This window comes from Haliotis cracherodii, unplaced genomic scaffold, assembly GCF_022045235.1.
Source record: "Haliotis cracherodii isolate W230 unplaced genomic scaffold, xgHalCrac1.p SCAF_2, whole genome shotgun sequence".
Lineage (NCBI taxonomy): Eukaryota > Metazoa > Mollusca > Gastropoda > Lepetellida > Haliotidae > Haliotis > Haliotis cracherodii.
The window spans coordinates 50,052,116-50,065,830 of NW_027266275.1; the positions used below are offsets into that span (position 1 = coordinate 50,052,116).

The following is a 13,715-nucleotide window of genomic DNA, read 5'->3' on the forward strand; positions in this document are numbered from 1 at the left end:
TACCCACTGCCATATATTGTTATGGTGATTGTGGCCATACCCACTGCCATATAATGTTATAGTGATTGTGGACATACCCAATGCCATATATTGTTATGGTGATTGTGGACATACCCAATGCCATATAATGTTATGGTGATTGTGGCCATACCCACTGCCATATATTGTTATGGTGATTGTGGCCATACCCAATGCCATATAATGCTATGGTGATTGTGGACATGCCCACTGCCATATAATGTTATGGTGATTGTGGACATGCCCACTGCCATATATTGTTATGATGATTGTGGACATGCCCACTGCCATATATTGTTATGGTGATTGTGGCCATACCCAATGCCATATAGTGTTCTGGTGATTGTGGCCATACCCACTGCCATATATTGTTATGGTGATTGTGCACATACCAAATGCAATACATTGCTATATTGTTTGTGGCCATTCTAGATGATGATCTTGTTTCTTGTTTCCTCAAATGCTATTCGTCCTGTTCAAATTTTGAGCTATTATGACATTTCAACGCAAAATCAGTTACAATATTACACCTTCACAACCCAAGCCAATTTTTCCCCCATGTTCAAAACGTGACCTGTCCTTGTCGATTTCTCACAAATACACAAGGAAATGACAATGACGACAAATATCGGTAAAACGCAGTTACGCATAATTTGGGGACAGGACGTTCAATATATATTTACGATAAACGACATTTCCGAGCATCGCATTACACGAGTCGAGTCGATTTGGATGTTGCAGTTTGCGAAATAATGTGTCTTAGTGATGCATTTAGCTACAGCAGGGAAGAATAATTCAAACCTACTTAACCCTAACAAGTCTGAAGTCAATGACTACTTGGCATGGTATAATTAGGTTTGAGCGCATAAATCCACTTGTACGAAGGGCATTTTACGTCCTCCGGTACGTGGAACAGTAACATACACCAGCTTGAATTGGTGCAATGAACATAGTTGGTTTGACTGGCAGTTTTATTGGTATGGCAATTTTGAATGCAGAAGAGATCCCGTGTCGATCAGAACACTGACAAAACAACAGTTCAGTTGAATCCCAGATGACACTGATCTGAATTTGTCTCAATCAAGACTGTTGTAACGCGAAATTTCGTGTCTCTGTAGACCTCTTTGGAGTGGAAGCAGATCATGGCATCACCAGTGTCTTTGAGACATACTGCGGGGGCCTTGGGAGTAGAAGCTGATCGTGGCATCACCAGTCTCTTTGAGACATGGTGCGGGCGTCTTGTCAATAGAAGCAGATCATGGCATCACCAGTGTCTTTGAAACATACAGCAGGCGTCTTGTCAACAGAAGCAAATCATGGCATCACCAGTGTCTTTGAGACACACTGCGGGCGTCTTGGGAGTAGCAGCTGATCATGTCATCACCAGTGTCTTTGAGACATACTGCGGGCGTCTTGTCAATAGAAGCAGATCATGGCATCACCAGTGTCTTTGAGACACACTGCGGGCGTCTTGTCAATAGAAGCAGATCATGGCATCACCAGTGTCTTTGAGACATACTGCGGGCGCCTTGGGTGTAGAAGCAGATTATGGCATCACCAGTGTCTTTGAGACATACTGCAGGCGTCTTGTCAACAGAAGCAAATCATGGCATCACCAGTGTCTTTGAGACATGGTGCGGGCGCCTTGGGTGTAGAAGCAGATTATGGCATCACCAGTGTCTTTGGGACACGCTGCGGGGCGTCTTGCGAGTAAAAGCAGATAGATCATGGCATCAACTGCCATATATTGTTATGGAGATTGTGGACATACCCACTGCCATATATTGTTATGGTGATTGTGGACATGCCCACTGCCATATATTGTTATGGAGATTGTGGACATACCCACTGCCATATATTGTTATGATGATTGTGGACATGCCCACTGCCATATATTGTTATAGAGATTGTGGCCATACCCAATGCCATATATTGTTATGGTGATTGTGGACATGCCCACTGCCATATATTGTTATGGTGATTGTGGACATGCCCACTGCCATATATTGTTATAGTGATTGTGGCCGTACCCACTGCCATATATTGTTATGGTGATTGTGCACATACTCAATACCATATATTGTTACGTTGATTGTGGACATTCCCAATGCCATATATTGTTAGGGTGATTGTGGACATTCCCAATGCCATATATTGTTATGGTGATTGTGGACATACCCACTGCGGGCGTCTTGTCAATAGAAGCAGATCATGGCATCACCAGTGTCTTTGAGACATGGTGCAGGCGCCTTGGGTGTAGAAGCAGATTATGGCATCACCAGTGTCTTTGAGACGTACTGCAGGCGTCTTGTCAACAGAAGCAAATCATGGCATCACCAGTGTCTTTGAGACATACTGTGGGCGCCTTGGGTGTAGAAGCAGATTATGGCATCACCAGTGTCTTTGGGACACGCTGCGGGGCGTATTGCGAGTAAAAGCAGATAGATCATGGCATCAACTGTGTCTTTGAGACATGCTGCAAGTTTTGAAGTAAAGATTTGCTTTTTGTTCATAAATTGGTGTGAGCTCCACACATTCAGAGTACCCTGATACTGACAATATATGTCAGTGGGTTCCATCTCATACATGGCAAACTAAACGAGCCACCATCACACGAGATACATCGGTAGATACAGTGCAAAATTTACGTTGAGCGAATTCAATGTCAAATTCCGGAATTGTAAGCAAACGCCCCCTCGTACCAGATATTAAATCCGAATAAAATTGCATGCAGGCATACAAGCTTGTATGCAAAAAACACACTCACTTATGTTCTTACATAAATGGAAGATTATGGAGCATGAAAATGCACATATTCGACAACTGTCTGCAGAGAGGTCACCACTTTAGCCAAGCTTAGAGTAATTACAGCTGATGGCGCTTAATATTCAATGCCATAATATTTTGTATAAAGTCGAAAAGAAAATACGAACTTGCAATTTCGGTTGTGAGGCAGTAAACTGTCTATGTTGATAGAGGGGTTGGCTTGTTGTTCCTCTATTGCCGGGCGTAACCACTGAACTGATCTCCCTCGTTCACGATATTGTAGCTAAAAACGTTTTGTTATTGTAGTCCGTCTATGGAGGTACGTAGTGCCTCTTCCTTGTAATTCTGGGACTGTTACACGGACGATTGAGAGATTATGTTGCTGAAAGTAAATGCTTAATTTAGACAAAAAGGCCGGGCTAGCTGGGCTTAATAGGACCAAATCGATGCTATATAACTATGCAAATATAGAAGGAGTTTGGTAGAAAAAACAGTTCTGGAACTCCAATACCAGCATATAAGTTACACCGGACGCTGGGGGCTTCAACTTACACTTGTTGTACTCGTGACAAAGGTAGTCTTGAAATGAAATGCTACGTCATATTCAATATAAAAACGACGATAAGATTATTGGAGAATAACTGTAAAACCTACGAGTAATATAATTTTCCTAACGACAATGAACTTCTATCAATGAAAGGTTAATAGCATTTTCCCTCCTGTAGCTATAGCTGACATTTAGTACATACTCTGTGTAGCTAGTAACTGCAGCCGAAACCATGATAGAAGATTATCAATAGAATCTGATGATGAAGCTGACTAGAGACAAGTGATCATAGGCCTGAATGTTTTATACCTCGCTTCTTTGATCTTTGGGGGGGGGGGGGGGGGCAGGTGGGTGGATGTGGATGTGATTGTACTAGTTCAGGCTAATGCCGATTCTGACTGAGACACCATGCAGCAGTTTAACATGAATGCCCCACCCAGGCGTTAAACCATATCATGTCATGGTAGAAATGAGAAATCATTGATACCGAGTTAGACAACCAAGTTATAGTCACGCCTGTATCTACTACTCCAATGTTGAACACTGACATGTCTCTGTCATTCATAAAATGCTAAGTCCATGTTGATTTGTAATAAACGTCTATAGCTTGGACTGTGTGGGTGTAAATGTGACCCGAACGAGTAACCAGTATTGAAGAGGAGTTCCCCCTTGTACTTGGATCAGGCATTATAGGTTACGCATCCAGTTGTGAGGGCAAATTGTCACTCGTTGACCCAAATGGACTGCCTGACCGTTGTGAGGGCGTGTACTCTAGGATAGTAGTCTACTGCTTCGGGCGGATCACGTTTGTGTCTTGCATTTGTATGACAAACCTTAGATGAACAATGAAATTATAGATGAACTCTGACATAGTGCTCATAGGTAATTTACATTCGATACCGTGAATTGTCTTATACTCACTGGGAGTAAATTGAGTCATTATGCATTGTGTTTCAGACTTACACAAAGCTATTAAAAAATATTGACTGCATAATCACTTCTAAATAAACTGTTCCAAGAAAGTAGGGGATATATATGTTTATGTCGATTGTCAATTTACCTATGCCGATAGTAAGAGGCAACGTCAATGGTTTTAAGGCTTGATGTCATAGTTGATGGCGTGTCTTCGTGGATCGTTACTCGTAATATCAATCCTTGACGTCTGGCCCAAACTCGATTATTTGCAGACCACCGTCATATGGTAGACATATAAACAACAAACAAATGCCATATTACAAAATGGCATAGAATCTAATTGAACCAAGGTAAACATTTGAGCGAAGTCGACGAACAGGGATAGTATCTCCCGAGCAATCGATACCAGGTGCTCCATTTGGATGCAGCTAAAAGGTTCCGTGTTAAAGCTGATGCTTTCCTTTACCTCACCTTCACATCAAGCGATAAAGTATGTTACTCCGTTTCTACATGGATTTTCCTATGTTTATCTACCTACATTTCAGTATTATGGAGAGGGTGGGGAGGTGTAAAGAAATCCCTCCAGTAAACTATACAAATTGTGTTATTTTTTTTATGATCGATATCCATCTGCGTTTATCGTTTATTCAGCGACGCCCACTGAACTACAAAAGTGCAGAGAGATATGCGTCAATTATATAAAGCAATCACCTATTGACATGCATCCCTAGCCAGCATAATTTATCTGAGCTCGACACCATCATATGATTGTGCTTATACATGCCTCGCTCACACGTATGCTTGTGCACACACCCTAGTCCGTAGTATATTTAGCATCCATCAATGTTCTTTTCTGGGAGCTGAGATGTTAATATACTTTCTACGTTATGCTCACGAAGTTGGTTGAGACACATAAAACATCACTCTAGTAAACGTTCGGAGCCTTACTTCGAAAGCTGTATATTACACCATTAACAGTGTGCATGTGTTAAGTACAATGCTTTTGAACCAAATGCATAACCAGTGAGCAATGTCTATAGGAATCAAAGCGACTAGGTATTAACGCTTTAGTGAGAGAGCCTTGAAGATGGTCGAACATCAGGAAAGCCTTCAACTGCCACCAATAAGGACAATGTTGACAAAATAAATGATATGATTATGGGTGATCGACAACTCACCAGACGTCACATAGCCAATACAGTAGGCATTTCTCGTGAGAGAGATAAGAACATTCTTACTCCGAAGAATGTACGTCGTTTTGAAGCGGGGCCAGCTGATTGTATTGAACGTCTTGGGTTCCCCAATTTGAGTCTTGGGTTCCCCAATTCAAGCAGTGGAATCATCCAACGTCGCCTCTTCTTCTGAAGAAGGCAAACGTCTATTCCTTCAACTGGTGCGGTGAAGGCTTCGATTTTCTTGGATTCCAAAGAAACCCCACAGGTGGACGTCCTACCCAGGGGTCAGATCATTGATGGCCAATATATTAATATGTTAATCTGTTTAGTATTTTGTTCTGCGTGTAAATATGAAGGTTAAATGACGTGTAAAAATCACTAAAGGTGTGTGGTTCTACCAGGACAACGCACCTGTTCACAAATCTGTTGTCGACATGCATGACTGTGGCGTTGAAAATACACCTGACAGGCATTATGCAAACGATGATGACGTCATTTCTGTGGAGGACTGGCAAACATGCGTGGGGCTTGTGCTTGCTGTACTGTAACTGTATTGATGGAATGATACGACTCTGGTTTGTGGAGCTGCAACAGAGTAGATGCGAAATCCCAGCTATTTACCTCCTCATTGTAGCTCCTAGAGACACGGTATGTGTGGACGGACGGTACTGTTCCAGTACGTTGATGTAAGTAACCTCAGCTATTTACCTCCTCATTGTAGCTCCTAGAGACACGGTATGTGTGTATGGACGGTACTGTTCCAGTACGTTGATGTAAGTAACCTCAGCTATTTACCTCCTCATTGTAGCTCCTAGAGACACGGTATGTGTGTATGGACGGTACTGTTCCAGTACGTTGATGTAAGTAACCTCAGCTATTTACCTCCTCATTGTAGCTCCTAGAGACACGTTATGTGTGTATGGACGGTACTGTTCCAGTACGTTGATGTTAGTAACCTCAGCTATTTACCTCCTCATTGTAGCTCCTAGAGACACGGTATGTGTGTATGGACGGTACTGTTCCAGTACGTTGATGTAAGTAACCTCAGCTATTTACCTCCTCATTGTAGCTCCTAGAGACACGGTATGTGTGTATGGACGGTACTGTTCCAGAACGTTGCCCCTAGAAAGACGGGGCGGTCGGGTAGCCTAGTGATTAAAGCGTTCGCTCGTCACGCGAAAGACCCGGGTTCGATTCCCGACATGGGTACAATGTGTGAAGCCCATTTCTGCTGTCCCCCGCCGTGACATTGCTGGAATATTGCTAAACGCGGGGTAAAACCATACTCACTCACTCACTCCTAGAAAGACGGTATGTGTGGATGGATGGTACTGTAGGTGCCTTGTACGTTCAGGGAACCGGTAAGCCTGAGTCACCTTTGGTTTCAGGTCATAATCAACATAACAGCAGAATCATGTCCGGTAGACAGGGTAATTAATCTACCTGTAATCGAAACACGGTGTTTGTGACCCCTAACAGACATCTTCTGATTCATGCTTTGATTGGCCTTTATTTTAGGTAACGGTGTGGAGTGCTGAGGTCATTAGAGCGCATGACATGTGGTTCTCCGCTCGATAGTAATGAGCTTTACCCACGATGTGCTCAAGTATAGCATCTGATGTGTAACGCCTGTTGATTCAGGGTCCTCATCTCGAATGCCACTGTAAGCAGAAAGTAGTGGACCCTCCCAGGTTTATGCTGCCTCTCACTAAGAGAAGAGCGATGATGAATGGTGTCCTGTTTCCTCGAAATGTTGAACTTAACATTCGCCTGTTCGAAGTAGGCTTTTCGTACACAACGGGGTGTTTCATCAAAGTGTCACACTGAGGGCTGTTCTCATACTTTGTACGCAGATCACTGAGTCTGAAGCAGAGATTGATGACTGCGTCTTCGCGCTGGGTGGGCATGACCTGATGGTGTACGCTCACGTCGGTACAGGAACAAGTTGCTTTGACACATGTAACGGTACAGGAACAAGTTGCTTTGTAGTGCTTGAGGTGTTGGTATAATCACCGTTTACCTAATATCCTTATCCTAAACAATACGTATCACAAAAATGGTGTTTTAACTTTATGTGACAATCGCCTTTACTACATCTAGATCTGCAGCTACGTTAGGTGACGTGACACTACTGCTGCGTCATGTGATGTGACACCTAGCCCTTAAGCCACATCATGTATGGACAACTGGCACTTAGGTTTCTCATGTGACAACTGGCCCATAATTCTGCGTCATGTGATGTGACAACTGGCACTGAGGCAGTATCATGTAATGTGACAACTGGCACTTATGCTGCGTCATGTAATATGACAACTGGCACTTCTGCCGCGTCATGTGATTTGACAACTGGCACAAAGGCTGTCCCACGTAGCAACATGCACTTCTGTTGCGACAAGTAATGTGACAACTGGCACTTCTGCTGCGTCATGTGATGTGACAACTGGCACTTATGTTGCGACGTGATGTGTCAACTGGCACTTATGCTGCTTCATGTAATATGATAACTGGCACTTTTGCTTCGTCATGTGATATGACAACTGGCACAAAGGCTGCCTCACGTAGCAACCTGCACTTCTGCTGCGACAAGTAATGTGACAACTGGCACTTCTGCTACGACAATTAATGTGACAACTGGCATTTCTGCCGCATCATGAGATGTGACAACTGGCACTCATGCTGCGTCATGTGATGTGACAACTGGCACTTATACTGCGTCATGTGATATGACAACTGGCACTTCTGCTACGACAATTAATGTGTCAACTGGCACTTCTGCCGCATCATGACATGTGACAGCTGGCACTGAGGCAGTATCATGTGATATGACAACTGGCTCTTCTGCCGCGGATTGTGATTTAACAACTGGCACAAAGGCTGCCTGATGTGGCAACTTGCACATATGCTACGACAAGTAATGTGACAACTGGCATTTATGCTGCGTCATGTGATATGATTACTGGCACTGTTGCTGCGTCATGGGATGTGACAACTGGCACTTATGCTGTGTCATGTGATGCGACAACTGACACTTATGCTACGTCATGTGATATGATAACTGCCACTTTTGCTGCGTCATGTGATATGACAACTGCCACTTATGCTGCGTCATGTGATTTGACAACTGGCACTGAGGCTGTATCATGTGATTCGACAACTGGCACAAAGGCTCCATCATGTCGCAACCTGCACTTATGCTGCGTCATATCATGTGACAACTGACACTGATGCTGCATCGTGTGATATGACAACTTGCACTTATGTTACGTAATGTGATGTGACAACTGGCGCTTATTCTGCATCATGTTATGTGACAACTGACACTCATGCTGCACCATGGGATGTACCAGTGGACGCTGGACTGAACTGCTGCGACATACGATGTGGCACGGATACTGTTTAATGCGATGTGACAACCTATTTTCAGGATTTCAGGGACATTATATAAGTAAAACCAATATATATAATTTCAGTCCCTAAATAATTAAGTGTTGGTACTGTTAAATGTTAGCTTATTGGCATTTCAAGTACACTTCAACCACTTATCTAGCAGTTACTGGTTACCCCCTAATTACATATTGTATCACAGTTTAACATACATGCAGATCACTCTTGGGCGTCTACACCTAGATTCAAAATGCGTTTCAGACGGTGTAGCATAATCCCCTTTAACATTATGGATAATAAAAGCGTAAAAGTTTTCTGAACCCTCCATGTACGTATACATTCAGTATTTCCATGATTTGCACCATGGAGATGCCTTGATTATTGTAAGCAAACGTTACATGCATGCATCGCTCAGTCGATTATTTTCTCATGATCACAAATATATTCGCATTTATTTGTTTACCTCGTTAACATGAAACACGTGTTTCTTATGTTATCACGTACTAGTTTGTCCCCGTCTTCCTGTGATGTCTGAAATGGTGTTTATGAGTTTGACATGCACCTGTCATGTTCAATTCCACTGCCACTAACTCAATGGGAATGATGTACCGATGCCTAAAATTGCTTCCACGCGCCTTCGGCATCGGTCCCTTTAATTCATCATCAAAGAACACTGTTTATATCCCCCAGGCCTCCTCACCTAAATATATTCATACGAAACAAATACCCTTGTGTGCAATGATATCAACGTTGATGTATTAACATACAATTGTCTGTCTAATCAGCTCCTACTATTCTGTGAGGATTCAAACTCCACATACATTGCAAAAATCTCAAAGATCTATAAATATACTATATAAATATATTTGAACTTTAAGTCCACAACCTGAATCAGAGTGGCAAGGCCGCCGGCAATAAACAAAATACAAATAGATCCAGTTGATTTCATTGCTAAATATAATATGAAGCTTGGATAAAGAAAGAACGTGATAAGAAATTATATATTAGCTAGACAGTGGTATTTGTGCATTAGAAACGGACTCCTTCTGGGGTAGAAAGCTGGTAGAAATTTCAAGCTACGTATATAACTGTCAGTTGGAATGTGTAAGGAGGAACATGTTTCATTGCAAACCGGAATTAGTTTTGACAGACCCTTTAATTGAGTTTAATTGGAAAACCGGCATATAGTTGAAGGTTTGTTTAGCTTTGTAATGCCTTTCAGGATAAGAAACTAACGTCCACTGACTTGGGATGTAAGGGTGAACATACATATACAGACACGCGCGCAGATGGTCTTCTATTATAAGCCACGTCAGGAAACATTTGAATCAGGGAACAACTGGTAGAAAACAGCTAGTGATGTTAACGCTTCGCACGAGAACGCCGTGATAAGTGGATGTTCTGTTTGTTGGAATATCCAGTGTATGACGTTGGTATTGGTCCTAACAAATCAGAACCACACATGCCATACAGAGTAGTCCTGCACCATGACCGTGGAATATATTTATTTTATGAAAAAAATAATAATCTAGAAACGCATACAAAAGCAAGTCTAGCCAGCTCAAGCTAGTTCTATTCCACAATCAGCATAGGGAATTATTTTATATTTTTAGAGTCAAGAAGGATATTGTGTAATATAAGATTTCAGAGACTAAATGTTAGTCTATATAGAAAGTACAGTGGGGGGGAATATCATGGTAGACATCCAACTTCAATACCCCTAATACAAAACAGTGTCATCGACTTCTAAATAATGCATTCTTATCTGAAGGTTAATATAAACTGAACCGCTAAAGAAACGTCACTTCATGAAAACACTTCATAAAAGTTTCTCTTTGAAAAATCAATGCATTTTTTGGAGGTATCTCGTTTTTGGATTTGTCTATATCCACATTTAATGTTAACGGCCACAGCGTCACACAAAGAGAGATATAATTGGTTGCCCAAACGCAGCTTAACAAACGACCATGGTACAATGTCCGGAACGCTTTCCACGAAAATCAAAATTCAATTGCGTTTCCTTGTTCTTTTTCTAATAAACGGCGCCCTAATACGTGGATTCAACATTCTGGTATAGTTACTAGCGCCATGCCAAGACTTATGAAGAACCAGAGAAACCAGGCTTTATGACGACTGCACGCTGGCACGAATGGTAGCCAATGAGAACCACCAACAGATTACAGCAATGATACGACATGTAGGTCACTAACAGCATGCAGTGGTTTCTTTTGCGGTTCAGTATACTATTCACACCAAGAAAAGATATTACATCCTGAAATAAGGTAGCATGTGTTACTAGACATCATGTCAGATCCTGCCGCCCCTACCCGACCTGTGTACGACCTACACGCCCATGTATCTATATGTAGATACATATAAACTATACTTAACAAAAAACTCTTTGGGTTCACGAGTAAGTTTCGGTAGTGAAGACTAAACACACCATTTCATAAAATACCCCTACAATATTCATAATTAAACTTATTTCTAGGCTCTTTGCTTCATGGCATTCTTTCACCAGATGAAGGAGTAAGCATTGTGTTCCTCATAATAAACAAGACATCCATATATTCTCTTCCTCATGTGTATCACTTCTAAATGCCTTTCAAAGACCTAAACTTATGTTTAGAAATGTTGATGTTTAAAACTACACTAGCAAGGAACATTTTGTAAAAGTGTCGTAAACTCGTGTGACACAGTGACTCTTTTTATACTTTTGTTATGCGCATGTTGATGTTTACATGTCTATGCGATAACCTGCTACTGACACATTCGTTGTTGGAATGCACAGAAGTGATATGTAGACAGTAATTGAACTGTTAGTAGGTTACCAGTCTCCTGCACGGCGTGCCAGCAGCTGACATTCACCCACTGTTGCAATATACAAAAATAGTCGTCGGCATTGATGGATCGGTATTTATAACTCTTGTTTCAATTATGTGTGAATTGACAGGTGCTCGAATTCACGAGGACATTAGCTCTGATAGAATGCATTCTAATGCATTGCCATACGTATCTGGAGTCAATTAGTTATTCATGCTTATGTCACAGACATGTCACGCATACATTCCAATTCCATTCAAACAATTTCCCTGGAGATGTCCTAGTTTTATGTCATTTGTTCGATTCACCTTGCATTGCGTCTAACTGGTTTGTTGCAGCTATGGAGTCAGTGAATGAAGAAGGGTATGCCAGTGCGACATTACAATCACCGTTGTAGCAGATATGGTTCCGTGTTGTTTTCTGGGATACTGTTATAAGAAGCAAGAAAGGTAAGGTATCATTGACAAGACACAAAGAACGTTGACGCCCCTCGGGTAGTTAATATGACATCACCTGTTGAAGAGTACATTCATACCAGAAAGTGTTTCTGTTGATTTGGAAAACTCGTCACTTTGTGACGTATCCACGACATGACAAGGTCAATATGGATCGGTCAGAAGACAGATTACCTGTTGTTACAGAATTACCTGGCCTGTACACTCTTTACTACAACGTCCACGACAACACCATTACAATACCTCTTCATGAATATGTAACATTCTTTTCATTTCACCATAAATGACATAATTAAGGGTTTTTGTAAAATTCCCATATTTATCAAATAATTAAAGGCGCCCATCACACACAAAGGGTCCGCTGAGTACATGAATTTACCCAGGTGGTTTAATGGATGCGTTCTCGGCATCCTAACATGGATCATAATGGAGTCTGAAGTAACATACATAGGTATGCAATATCTCTGTAAGTATTGATTTGCTAGAACAAGAACACCAGATTTTAAAAAAAAACACTCGACAGTCCGTGCTCGATAAGTAGAGCAATTTATATATACACGCTTGTTTAATTAGTTATTACTTCAGCTACCTCCTTGCGTGGAAACACCAATTATACATTACATCCATGTCTGTACAGTTGCTATCTAAGCTGATTAAATTATTGTTTACGCGTTAAGGTTATTAAGCAAAGTAACTACACTTGTCTGTTATATGTGTCTCGTTAGAAGGAATTAACCAAACGGCTTCTCAAACTTATCCGGGGAGTAGTTTACCCCCAGGGTAATGAATTGGACATGAAATCGACATCAATCAATTTTAAACACAAATGAGATAGAACAACCTTCTTCTATATGTTTGTACTCTTCTCGAGTGAAGTCAATAAATCATAAATCGTGGGAGAGGAAGCAGGCAGTGGCTTAACAAAGATTACACGGGATAACTCTCGAGCTAAACACGAGTGATCATTAGCTTTCGGAGGCATTTCACATCATCGGTCCGGTCAAGTAGATATCATTAAACAAACCCTGGTTCAGGATAGTATACGCACACATTGTAAGTACCTTTCAATATTTATGACTATGTCGGCTCTTGTCAATAGAAATGTCTTGCAGTTCATCAAAATTATTATGTGCCGGTATGGCTTTATTGTGCTGATTATTCAGCTGTTAGAATTCACTGTATACAATGTAAATCAAAAAGCTGAGTGAGGTGTGATCAATTTTAGTTGAAATGTGTTGGGAGTCTAGAATTCTAATCCGATCTTGAATTAACATTTAATAGTCAACAATTACTTACAATGAGCTAATAGGATTACATTTGCCGCTTTATCGTATGTGAGCACACACGGCGCTCATACTTGTCCCCTACCGTGGCATGCACGACGTATGGGCAAGGCAGATAATTCAATGCATTTCAGCATCGCAAATTGGGCGCGATGCATATGGCCTCATGACCAAAATAAATGAACCTCGTTTAGCAGCCACAAGTTCTACGTCCTATCTATTCAGTCACTTGTAATTTTACACATATGACGAGCAAGTATGGTTATCAGGCAGCATCGACCTTTTTAATTGATGAGATAGCTCTGAACGTCGCCTTAAACAGTATCGATGTGGTGTCGTGGCGTTACAC

General features: G+C 41.6%; 1 protein-coding gene across 9 annotated transcripts in view; it reads left to right on the top strand.

Moving 5' to 3' along the window:
* The window catches only part of LOC139468176 (solute carrier family 22 member 4-like), an 85,792-nt gene that overhangs the window by 39,417 nt on the left and 32,660 nt on the right, over positions 1 to 13,715 (top strand). For 8 of the 9 annotated variants that reach the window (XM_071249984.1, XM_071249983.1, XM_071249975.1 and 5 more), the window contains one exon: positions 11,967 to 12,077. The gene's annotated coding sequence lies outside the window, so the exon portion shown is untranslated. Of the gene's footprint in view, positions 1 to 6,384; positions 6,456 to 11,966; positions 12,078 to 13,715 lie in introns of those variants that run through there. The other variant, XM_071249980.1, reaches the window with a different exon arrangement.